The sequence below is a fragment of the Ruditapes philippinarum genome, unplaced genomic scaffold (genome assembly GCF_026571515.1).
Source record: "Ruditapes philippinarum isolate M1 unplaced genomic scaffold, ASM2657151v2 ctg468_1_1_1_1, whole genome shotgun sequence".
Classification (NCBI taxonomy): Eukaryota; Metazoa; Mollusca; class Bivalvia; order Venerida; family Veneridae; genus Ruditapes; species Ruditapes philippinarum.
Window position 1 is genome coordinate 151,180 of NW_026857880.1, and position 12,246 is coordinate 163,425.

Here is a 12,246-nt window from a genome sequence, read left to right on the forward strand (position 1 = left end):
ATTTTAACAGCAGTGAAAAATGTTTAATAGGAGATAACATGGTTCACTCTGATGATTTTTTCGATTACTTATTAATTTGGACGTGTATAGTTTTAAGAAATATCCTTTATATTATTATACTTATTTAGAATAGCTATTGAGGTTCTTTGTTTAAACATACCTATGATTTTGTAACTAACAATCAGTTCGTCCCTGCAAATTTTACAGAGGGTCAAGCCATTGTTTTACATCACAGTGTTTTGATTGGTTACTCTCAAATCACTGCCTTCAAAACTTTACCTGACCATAGAAAACGGCACGTGACTTCAAAATGGAGGTTACTTAACCTTTGCAAAAGAAAACTGATTTAGTTGAATATTGCATCTATGAGTGAAAGACAGTGGATAAAGCCAAACTTATGCATTAGCTAAATACAATTATGAACAAAGGTTTTATTTTTTTCTTGTGATAATAATGGTCTAGGGGGCCATTGCGTAGGAGTTTGAGACGGACTTTGTCCGACAAAACAGGTCGTTATAACAAAAGTTTAAACAGTGAAATTAACCCATTTCTTCATAAAATTGTCTCTGGACCCATTTATTTATTACCACATACAAGAACCTCTGGACGCCTTTACCTATTACCACATAGAAGCGCCTCTGGGCACCTCTTAATTGTATTGCAAAATTAAGATATTTCAAAAGGAGGATACTCAAAGAAAATGTATAACCTTTTTCTGAAGACATAATTTGACAAGAAGATAATAAAACATGTGCGATAATTGATTGAGTAATTAGTTATAAACATGTAAAAACAATGACCCCTGCTTTTGACCATTTCCCTATATAATCTACATGCATATAGATTCAGAAGAAGATAAGAATAAATTTTCACCTCTCATAATTATAACCAGACATAGCAGTAAAGTAATTTTTATACTGGAACAAAGGGAATTTCATACTCTACATGTACAAACACAGTCTTTTATATAAACGCTTAATAAAGAGATAAGAACAGAACTATCACATTATCACACACCAGTGTCGATTTTGCGACTCCGTAAAAACGGTATTGCACCGCCGTGCATATGTTTTAGCGTGAGGTCATTTGCGTTATACATGTTCAATCAACGTGTAAAGACGCGCTAAATGCTAGCGTTAGATAATATGCGCGTCATCGAAAAATAATTTTTTTCACTTTAAACACTCTTTATTTTGGATATGTGATGAATAGAATATTATATTCTTGTAAGTTCAAGGCTAAATCTATTTATCTCGTTGTATAAAATAATATTATGCTCGCCATAGGCTCGCATAAAATAACTTAATTAAACTCGTTCAATTAATTCAGTATTGAAATTACACTCATTCAATATCCTCTATTTATTTTAGTATTCTTTATTGTGTGGCTTATCAGTATTGGAATGGTGCAGGAAAGACCCCTTCTTATCAATGGGAATACAGTGCCATAATTAACATATTCCCATTAAGGAATGGGTTAAAGAATTTAAAAAAAACAATACTAGTAATAACAATATCTTTTAACAATGAAATAAAGCACAATTGCTAAAGTATTTGGTCTTAACAAAGAGATATGATTAAATCATAACCAGTGGGATACATAACCATGTACCAGACCTGAAAGATGAATTGTAACCCATGCATTGATAGTGGCTTACAAAGATTCAAACAATAATACAATAAAACATAATACAATACAATACATTACAATACAATACAATACAATACAATACAATACAATACAAAACAATACTATACAATGTGACATAACATATTGAGGGTCGTTTGATGTGTTTGATATGTATGTGCTAACAAAGCAAGATACAAACAAATTTAAACGATGGGAGACATTGGTATCACTAATAGTTATTTAATACATGTATAGCTGTTACGCGGATTTCTGTGTACAATGGATATGCTTCGAGCAAATATATGCATTAGGGTATTGTTACAGATTAATTCCATAAAGATAACAATGACGCACTATTTCATACACAAAGCTTTAGGGATTAATTTTCAGAGGGGTTGTTTTCGTACTTGAGAGTTCCTCTTTGCATTAGTTAATGGCAGAAAACAAAAAAAGAGAACTTTACTTTTGTAAACAAAGTCACTTAACCATTGAAAGTGAATTCTAATTTCTTTTAACATGTCCTTTACTGAACATTTATGTACCACACCGAAGAATGGGAAGCTCCAAATAAAATGAACTCAATTCTTATATTAATATTAACATCAGTACTTCAGTCATATAGGCGGGGTGTTTCCTAACCATCGTTCCTGGAGAGTTACACCAGTACTATACTACCTTCCTCCGTGGTAAACTACCAAAGCATCTCCCGGGGATCGAACTCACGCCAGAGAGATAATTGGATTAGAAGTCATCGACTCTAACCCCTCGTCCACGGAGGCGGTATATTAACGTGGGAACCAATAAGTATTTAGAAAATAAACAATACTCATATACAGTTATATATAAGTTGAATATATACTAAAATGTTAGCTGCTACTATTAATTATATAATCACAAACTTTTGTTATCACATACTACTGCATCCATCAGTGCTACCATACAATAATGCTATATCCTGTCTGTCTGTCTGTCTGTCTGTCTGTCTATCTGTAGTTTAGGTTCATCCGGCCGTTTAGGCACTAAATGCTGATTTCGCTGCGAGTGCAAACCTCGTACATATCATCAATCATGACCTTACATAGATATTTTTCAGCATTAATTGGTGATACCTTCATGCAATAAACAAGGATTTTCAGCCAAAGTTATGAATTTTGAGTCAAAAGAAGGTCACTGTTTGGCGGCCAATTAGAAACTAATTATATAGTAAGATTAGCCAGCCAGAAAAGGACTTTCAGTGCAAAACATTCAGTGCTAGGGGCTCACTGATTTTGCACAATTTCGTCGTCCCCTTCGCTTTAATCAGAATATCGGCATCGGAATTGTAGGTTGTGGTAGAAGCTAAACCCCCTGCGACGAAGGAGTAGATAAGTCAAAATGCTTAATCACTATAAATTTACTTATTACTTATATGCAATAGAAGCAAAAGGCGACTGCTATTTTGCCAAAAAGCTCTATTTAGGAAACTGTATCAAAATATCAAGAGTGTATAATATAATATAAGTCCAGTACCTATCATATATATAAAACAACAGTGCTCGGATCTAATCCTTGGTGAAAAGGTCGGTCACGAGTGGGGTTTTTGTGCCAATGATCTTATGCATAGATCCCTGACCTCAATTAAAAATCTAATTATCAGATTAGTGGATACAATTAGAATTTAACCACAACATATTTGTTAACAAAAGTGCACATGTCATTGTTTGTGTTTAAATATATTGTTATTCAAATAAAATGTCAGAGCAGGGATCTATCAAATGACTATAATGACGATAGATAACTTGAAAGTTTACATCAACAATATAATGTGACCAGTGTTTTAAGTTCGGTGGCGATAATGAACTTGTTTAGTATCCGCATTTCCGTTGGCCCAGTTTACATCAGTTCGTATAGGTTGAAATGCCACTGTCACGAACAAACGGTTCCAAACAATGGATTATTGTTATATTATTATCACTTGATTGTTTAGCATTCAATTTATAATCCGCATTGCTTTTTTACAAATCTTATGTAGCATTGTAATAGGAGGAAAAGTGATGAAAATATAATCTTTCTCCGACTATTTTTTAAGAAAAGACTAGACGATTTGCACAGGTAACATGCATAATTTTTGTTAAATAAATGCATCATTTTTAGTGTTTGCTTTTTTCCTCGTTTGAAAATACATTCAAGCATAAAGTGTCACGATAAATACTTCTTAAATATAAGCTATGCCAAATAGCATCAGCGAACTTTATGCGCCGCCACGGGAGGTACGGGTTTTAGCCGTTCGTAGAGACGGCTGAACGGATAATACCCCTACATAAAATCGTCTTGAACCAGTTAGCAATTACTAAGAAGCGTACAAAGAGGAAGCAAAAAATTTAGAGAAAGTGATTTGATATTTAGTGATTTTATATAGCTAATTTTACGGACATTTGTGGATATCATAGGACACAAAACTTAATCTGGAAAGTACCAGGTTGGATATATTTGTTTCTTTGGTGTGATTACCACCGATTGTTTAAAAACTTTGTTTTCTTTATCTGTTTATAGGCCTATCGCCGACTGTCACCGAGTCAAAACGGGAATATGGCATTGAGTCGTATTCAAACTGGAATACGTGTGGCTGTTTTAAGTCATAGTTTTATTCGTCGGCTGCATGAAGACTTTAAACAAAATTCATATCCCTCAAACTACGATTTGGAAGAGTGTTCCGTGGTCCACTTTGGGATAGGTGGCTTTAAAGTATGTGATGGTGATGCAGTTACGTATTTCAGCTCAAAATTTGGGGATTTTCTGAGACAAGTTGAGCCAAACATCGTACTTCTTCAATTAGGAAGTAACGACGTCGATTCAGTAAAATCTTCTCTGGACATTGCCAATAGAATTGAAGAAATAACAGCTCTAATTATTCAGGAGTATGCTGTAGAGAAAGTTGTAGTGTGCGAAATATTCACCCGTGCTCGACCAACGAAAGTTACGTCAGATTTATTTGAACACAAACGCTTGCACTCAGTATCAATCCTGCAAACTCTTTTGGATATGCATGATAAAGCAAGATTCTGGAAGCACAGAAGGCTGTTTTACTCACAGACTCCCATATTCCGGAAAGATGGAATCCACCTTAACCACAATGGACAGCGACGCTTTTACAGGTCCTTGAGACATGCCATCATGTCAGCTGTTAGATCGGTAATCAAGGATCGGTCGTAGGGGAGTATTGTTATTTTTTATTTTTATTGGTATATTAGTTCATCATAAAACCTGTCTGTTGATAAGAAGTGTGGAAGGGAATAAAGCCAGTATAAATAATATGATATCATAGAATATAATATTATAGCTTGAGAGTCACTATATTCATAATATTATTTATGTTATCATGAAGATAATAATTACGGTATAGTCTTTACAGAGACAATTAACTTAATTATTGTTGTCTGAGAGCCATTGGGCTATAGCAGAAATTTTATAAATTTTTATAAGCCATAAATAGTCTTAAGCAAAATTTAAAAAAAAAAAAAAAAAAAAAAAAAAACCTCAAAAGTGAAATATAAACAGACAATGATCACAATCACTTAATGTCTACCATTAGAATGTTCAATTGTTTGGAACACTTTCTGTGCATATCACATTAAGCACAGATCTTTAACTTTATTCAAATTATTATGTTTGTTTTCTTTGAGCCATTGTGCTTTAGCACAGCCATATTTTCTGTGAGCCATTTAGCATTAGCACAGGTTTTTATATTTTCTGCGAGTCCTTAGGGCTTTAGCGCAGGCTTAAATAACATGTTTTCTGTGAGCCATTGAGCTTTAGCACAGGTGTGTATATTTCCTGCGAGTCCTTAGGGCTTTAGCGCAGGCTTAAACAACATGTTTTTCTGTGAGCTATTGAGCTTTAGCACAGGTTCTTATATTTTCTGCGAGTCCTTAGGGCTTTAGCGCAGGCTTAAATAACTTGTTTTTCTGTGAGCCATTGGGCTTTAGCACAGGTTTTTATTTTTCTGCGAGTCTTGAGGGCTTTAGCGCAGTTTTTTTTTTTTTTTTTTTTTTTTTTTTTTTTTTTTTTTTTTTCCTGTGAGCTTTTGAGCTTTAGCACAGGTTTTTATTTTTCTGCGAGTCATTGAGGGCTTTAGCGCAGGTTTTTATTTTTCTGTGAGCTTTTGAGCTTTAGCACAGGTTTTTATTTTTCTGCGAGTCATTGAGGGCTTTTAGCGCAGGTTTTTATTTTTCTGTGAGCTTTTGAGCTTTAGCACAGGTTTTTATTTTTCTGCGAGTCATTGAGGGCTTTAGCGCAGGTTTTTATTTTTCTGTGAGCTTTTGAGCTTTAGCACAGGTTTTTATTTTTCTGCGAGTCATTGAGGGCTTTAGCGCAGGTTTTTATTTTTACTGTGAGCTTTTGAGCTTTAGCACAGGTTTTTATTTTTCTGCGAGTCATTGAGGGCTTTAGCGCAGGTTTTTATTTTTCTGTGAGCTTTTGAGCTTTAGCACAGGTTTTTATTTTTCTGCGAGTCTTTGAGGGCTTTAGCGCAGGTTTTTATTTTTCTGTGAGCTTTTGAGCTTTAGCACAGGTTTTTATTTTTCTGCGAGTCTTTAGGGCTTTAGCGCAGGTTTTTATTTTTCTGTGAGCTTTTGAGCTTTAGCACAGGTTTTATTTTTCTGTGAGCTTTTGAGCTTTAGTTATTTAATGACTGGACCGCCATAAATTTATGTTTACTTACTTAATGTGTGAATATATCTTTTTAAATAGCATAAGCACTTAGGTTATGAAAGAGGAAGATAGAGAAATTGTCTGTCTGGCAGTAATTTGTCATGGTCATTAATGCCAATTGCAAGATGCCTTGGAAGTAAGTTAGGATCATAAAACTTTGTTCATGCTTAATTTAGTACCCCTGCAGAGATATCGGTATCATCAAACAGGATAATAGTAACATTGAACTGTGAATTCTTTGATGTAGGCATTGATATACATTCTCATCCCTAAGATGTCCATGCTTTATTGTATTGCTAGCTAATTACTTTATCAGTATGGTTAAGCAAATGGAAGTAGAATGATCATAAACAATAAAAGATAAAAATAAATAATAATGATAATAAACATTTAAATACAAAAGTAAATAAATAAAAAATGAATACATATTTAACAAGTGAACAAAGTATTAAAACTTAATACATATCTATATATGTATATATTTTGTTATATAAGTAAATAATAAATAAAAAAAAATAATATATATATATATATAATAGTAATAGATAAAAAAAAAATACACACATATATATTTATTTATTTTTATAAGAATCATAAAAATGTTATTAATTAATAATAGCCAGAATTTTAATGGGTGGTATCTCTTATATGGCAACATGAAATTAAAATGATTAAAAACATAAGCATATATTAATAACGAATTAAATAAATTATGGATTTATTCTTATTAAGAATTTAAAGTGTTACTATTTTTAATTTAAATATTTGCGGCAAAGGCCATGCCTCCATTGTCATGTACCAGATTATATTAATCTGGTACTATTATAATAGTAGTCAGTTCCTAATGAATTGATATTTAATGTTTCAGCGGCAAAGGCCATTCCTCCATGTCATGTACCAGATTATTATATTAATCTGGTACTATTATAATAGTAGTCAGTGTTTTTGATTTTGTTATGAATAACAAAACCTTAAATAAATAAAATATGGCAGTTTTATTATAATTATTATTATTTTATTTTCGTATCGACTGACCGTTATACTTCAATACAATTACTACCGACATACATATCCGCTATGTAAAACAACAGTTAAGGGAATATACCTTTGAAAATGAATTTGTTTTTGTTTGAAAAACAAGGTACTTGTTCTCTCTCATTTATTTTACAGGAGCGCCTTGAAGAGAATCTACAAACTTTGCTTACAGCTACTAGTAAATACAAAATTACGGAAGTACCAGTGTACGAGATTATACCACAAAAACATTAAAGAAGGACATCCACATACAGGAAATAATTAGTTGTTATAAAGGAAATAAAACCTAAACATGACCACAAACAATCTGACGGATGGAAACACTTAGATGACCGTTCTTACATTCCAGTATTTGGAAAAAAAAATAAAAAATAAAAAAAAAAAACAAATAACGATTTCTTCAAAAATAAAACTGCTGCAAAAACAAACCGACTCCAAATATTTCAATTTCTTAACATTTCTTGAGTGTGAACCATTTCATATTTCTTTCATATAAGTACATGATAAAATACATGAGGCACCTTGAGAAGTTTGACAATTTTACATATCATGTATACAATATCATTGGTGAGACTTTCTGGATTACAACTTTAAGACTCTGACACCTGATCTGTGATATCTTGTGAACTTTACCCACTGCTACCATATTGGGGTGTATGGTAATAAGTAGACAATTCATTTAGACATACATTTAAAAGACGAAAGAGTATTAATAACACACCTTTTTTATACTGACAAACTCACTTTTTACAGTGACTGATTGTTATAATAACATAATAACAATTTAGTTAAATTTCAACAAATGAATTTTTTTGGTAATATTAATTATTTGTTGGAAGTTCTCGTTGCGATATCGGCTACAAGTTACATGCAAGTCTGATAATTTACATAATTTAGCATATACCATTGCCTGCAATGCAGAAATGATAATCATTACAATATTACATAACACTGCTGATAGTACTATTGAACACATGCAATGTTAGTTGATGGGTAATCAATATCACTGTAGTGTGGCGTAGTTTAAGTACCTGTGTTAATTAATACCACATGTAACAAATCGTATGGGTGATTTTATAGGCATTTAATAGGTCCATTTGTTAGACTTATCAATCTGAAACTTTCTTCTGAAGCATTTAAAGAATTATATTCATTTAGTTCATTACAACTGAATTTATAAGATGGTAACGATTATGAAAAATTACAATCCTAGCGTGTGTTTATTATTAACGTCGAAAGTGTTATTTACATTATATGTTATTCATTTTATCACGAGTTTCTTTATAAATTTTAGAAATACTATACATTGTTATTTTAACACATATTTGTTGATAAATAAATGTGTTGTTTTATTTACGACACCATTTAAACATATTGTGATGTATTCTAAGTATATTAGCAATAATATGCGTTATTGACGTTAAAACATTCCCTAAATTGACTACGTATGTAACACAGTGATATTGTGTCTATAACACATTTCTAATTTGCAGCATCATTGTGTATGTTAAATATGAGATGCTAGAATGAAAGATATAACTTTTTGGTTGAAATTGATTTAATTTGACAACATTGTCAAGATTTATACATTAACGATTTACAAGTTAATAGATTTTAATCTAATAGAGTGAATATATGAGTATTAAGATAATCCCAGTTTACGACACTAGTTTAACATATGGGGGTGTATATTAACTACATGCATGTGTTGTTTAAATATTAATTATAATGTATACATTAATTATAAAATTATATTGTATTTTATTTTCAAACTATGCATCCTGTACCTAATAAATATGTTGTTATGAGACAGTACTTGTTTAGATATTAGTTTAACATATTGGGGTGTATGTTAAATATGTAGTGTTTAAATGTTAATTTTAACTTGTAAATTGAATTAACAATTACCTAAAGTTTGTATGTTCTTTTCGAACTATGCATTCACTTAAGGAATAAAATGTCTTAATAAATTAAATCACAGTTAGACTAGTTTAACATATTGAAGTATATGTTAACTATGTATTGCTTAAATGTTAATTATAGCTTATATATTGAATTTAATTTATCAGTTTAACAAATCAAAATGTTTTTGTAGTTTAACGCACAAGAGTGATAATAAACTATGTATAAATAACACGTTAATCCTAACTTTATTTTGAACTTCATGTTTACTTAAGAACAGTTTGTGATAAATATACATTGATAAGATGAGATAAGATAAGATAAGATCTGTTTATAGTGACTCTAATTTTAACATTCTTGGTTTTTCAAGAACAATACTAATAGTGATAGTAAGTGTATTTTTATATGTATATACTTTTATATGTAGACAACAAGATTTTTCATAATTATCTATATTTTTGTCTGTAAATTGTAAAGTAATCTTTATGTCACAATTCGTTTTATTAGTAACCATCACCAATTTCTTTAAGATATGTATTTCAAGCTTATACTGTAACGTTAATTAATCTGTTCTATATGTCTAGAATTTACAACTGATTATTTTATATGTCTGAAATATATACAACTGTATATTTCTTTGATCTTATGACAGCACAATAACAGCAGGAGGCGCGCAAATCGTACACTTTTGGACTTTTACCTATATAAGTTTCCTTTTGTTTTTGTTTTACTTTCTAATTTTGCATATTATCATTTTGTACTCAAAATGCATTAACTTAACTTTTATGTTTAGCAGCCTACTTACTTGAAGTAAAGGGTTTGTAAAATATTTTTCAAGGATGTAGCCCTACATCAAGTGGTACTAGACACAAGATAAAAGGGCACAGGTTTCCAGACTATGGTTTTTCCTGGGCGAGTCGACCACGATTTGAAAAATATTTATGATCAGTAGTTTATATGATATATACAATATCTTTATATACAATATTATATATACAATATCTATATTTTTACATACATGTGTAAATGTGGGTGTTTTTGTTGTCCAACTTTGTGTCATTTTTATAAAGTTTGTTACAATTGTTGGTTTTTGTTGTTCAACTTTGTGTCATCTATTATAATGTTTACTACAATTGTTTTCTATATAAAAGCGTATTTGGAGTTTATTGGTTAATCTTTTGATTATATCATAATCTATTATTAGACAATAAAGACGGCCGGTATCATGCTGAACATTGTTTATAATGATGCAAAGACTTTATTGTTAACTAATTTTAAGACTTTTAGTTGCTGGTGTAATCTGGACCAATTCATTATTAAAATTGTTAATATTTTTGTTGCATATCGATCTAGGCAGTCAACACAAAATGTCAACATTTTAATTTGTACATAATGAACATCACTTGCTTGGGCTGGTGACAATAGTTATAACATTGTGTGTATATGTATTCGGGTCACTTGCTGGGGCTTGTGACAAATGATATGTTTGATTATTATTTCATTAAATATCATAGGTTGGTTAGCTTCAGTTAAAAATAAAAATAAAAAAAAAATAATACCATTAACCAATTTTTATACCTTCGGGAATTCTCTGTTAAATAAGCCCTTTATTGGTTAAAGTTTCAAGATCATTAACCTTGGTCTTCTCTCCTATGCAGTGAAATGTGGGGAAAAGCTAGTCTAATTCTAGCTTTTATGGCGTTTTTCTTACGAAACCCTCACATTTCTTACTATTATAGTAGAACTCGATTAATTATTATTCCTACATGTGTATTTTCTATATTGTATTAATTTGCATAATATTGATGTATGTACTATTCTTTGCACATGTTTAAGTATTGTTGGTTAAAACAATAAACAGAGGCCATACCTTATAGTATGGTATGGCCATTAAACACAATTTGATAGTTTGTTATTCCTCGCGTGGCGGTTCATAAATATAAGCTATGCCAAATAGCATCAGCGAACTTTATGCGCCGCCACGGGAGGTACGGGTTTTAGCCGTTCGTAGAGACGGCTGAACGGATAATACCCCTACATAAAATCGTCTTGAACCAGTTAGCAATTACTAAGAAGCGTACAAAGAGGAAGCAAAAAATTTACCCTCCTCCACCCCCTTCACCACAACAAAATTTTAAGGGTCTCATTGTAACCCACATATTTCAGTGATTGTAAGAAAGATAGGCAGTATTTATTTTTTTTTTATACATGCAATACTTTCTGTAACACTTGTAATGTTAATGATTATGTAAGGGGGTGTTTTTCTTATGAACCCTTCGCATCTCTTACTATTATAGTAGAATTCGATTTATTATTAATTCTACATGTGTATTTTCTATATTGTATTAATTTGCATAATATTGATGTATGTCCTATTCTTTGCACAGTTTCAGTGCGTTTTTCTTACGAAACCCTCACATTTCTTACTATTATAGTAGAACTCGATTAATTATTATTCCTACATGTGTATTTTCTATATTGTATTAATTTGCATAATATTGATGTATGTACTATTCTTTGCACATGTTTAAGTATTGTTGGTTAAAACAATAAACAGAGGCCATACCTTATAGTATGGTATGGCCATTAAACACAATTTGATAGTTTGTTATTCCTCGCGTGGCGGTTCATAAAGTATTTTACGCCTAATGCACTTTCTTATGGCGCATTCTTATAGGAGTAACATTCATGCAAATCTCACTATGCTTGCACACGTTACTTGTTACATACGCATGAAGACATCATTTTCTGAGAATGTATATACATTTGTATAAAGTTTTATTAATTCAAACAGAAGCGTATACATTCATAAGTAATACAATAAATACAAAATACCCGGAACAAACCATCCTTAAACGTGTTGATAAATTGTAGTTTAAACAATCAGACACAAGAGTTTACAGTGTCTTACTGACACAAAGAGATGCGTGGAGATAGACAATGATAGTAAACGATAACACAAAACAATACAGTACAATACAATTACCAAAC

General features: G+C 31.3%; 1 long non-coding RNA gene across 1 annotated transcript; it reads left to right on the forward strand.

Annotated features, from left to right (window-relative positions):
• Positions 1-3,833: 3,833 nt before the first annotated feature.
• Positions 3,834-11,851, forward strand: LOC132751342 (uncharacterized). The gene is made up of 2 exons (XR_009628672.1): positions 3,834-5,599; positions 5,709-11,851. It is a non-coding gene; the product is annotated as an uncharacterized LOC132751342 (long non-coding RNA).
• Positions 11,852-12,246: the final 395 nt, after the last annotated feature.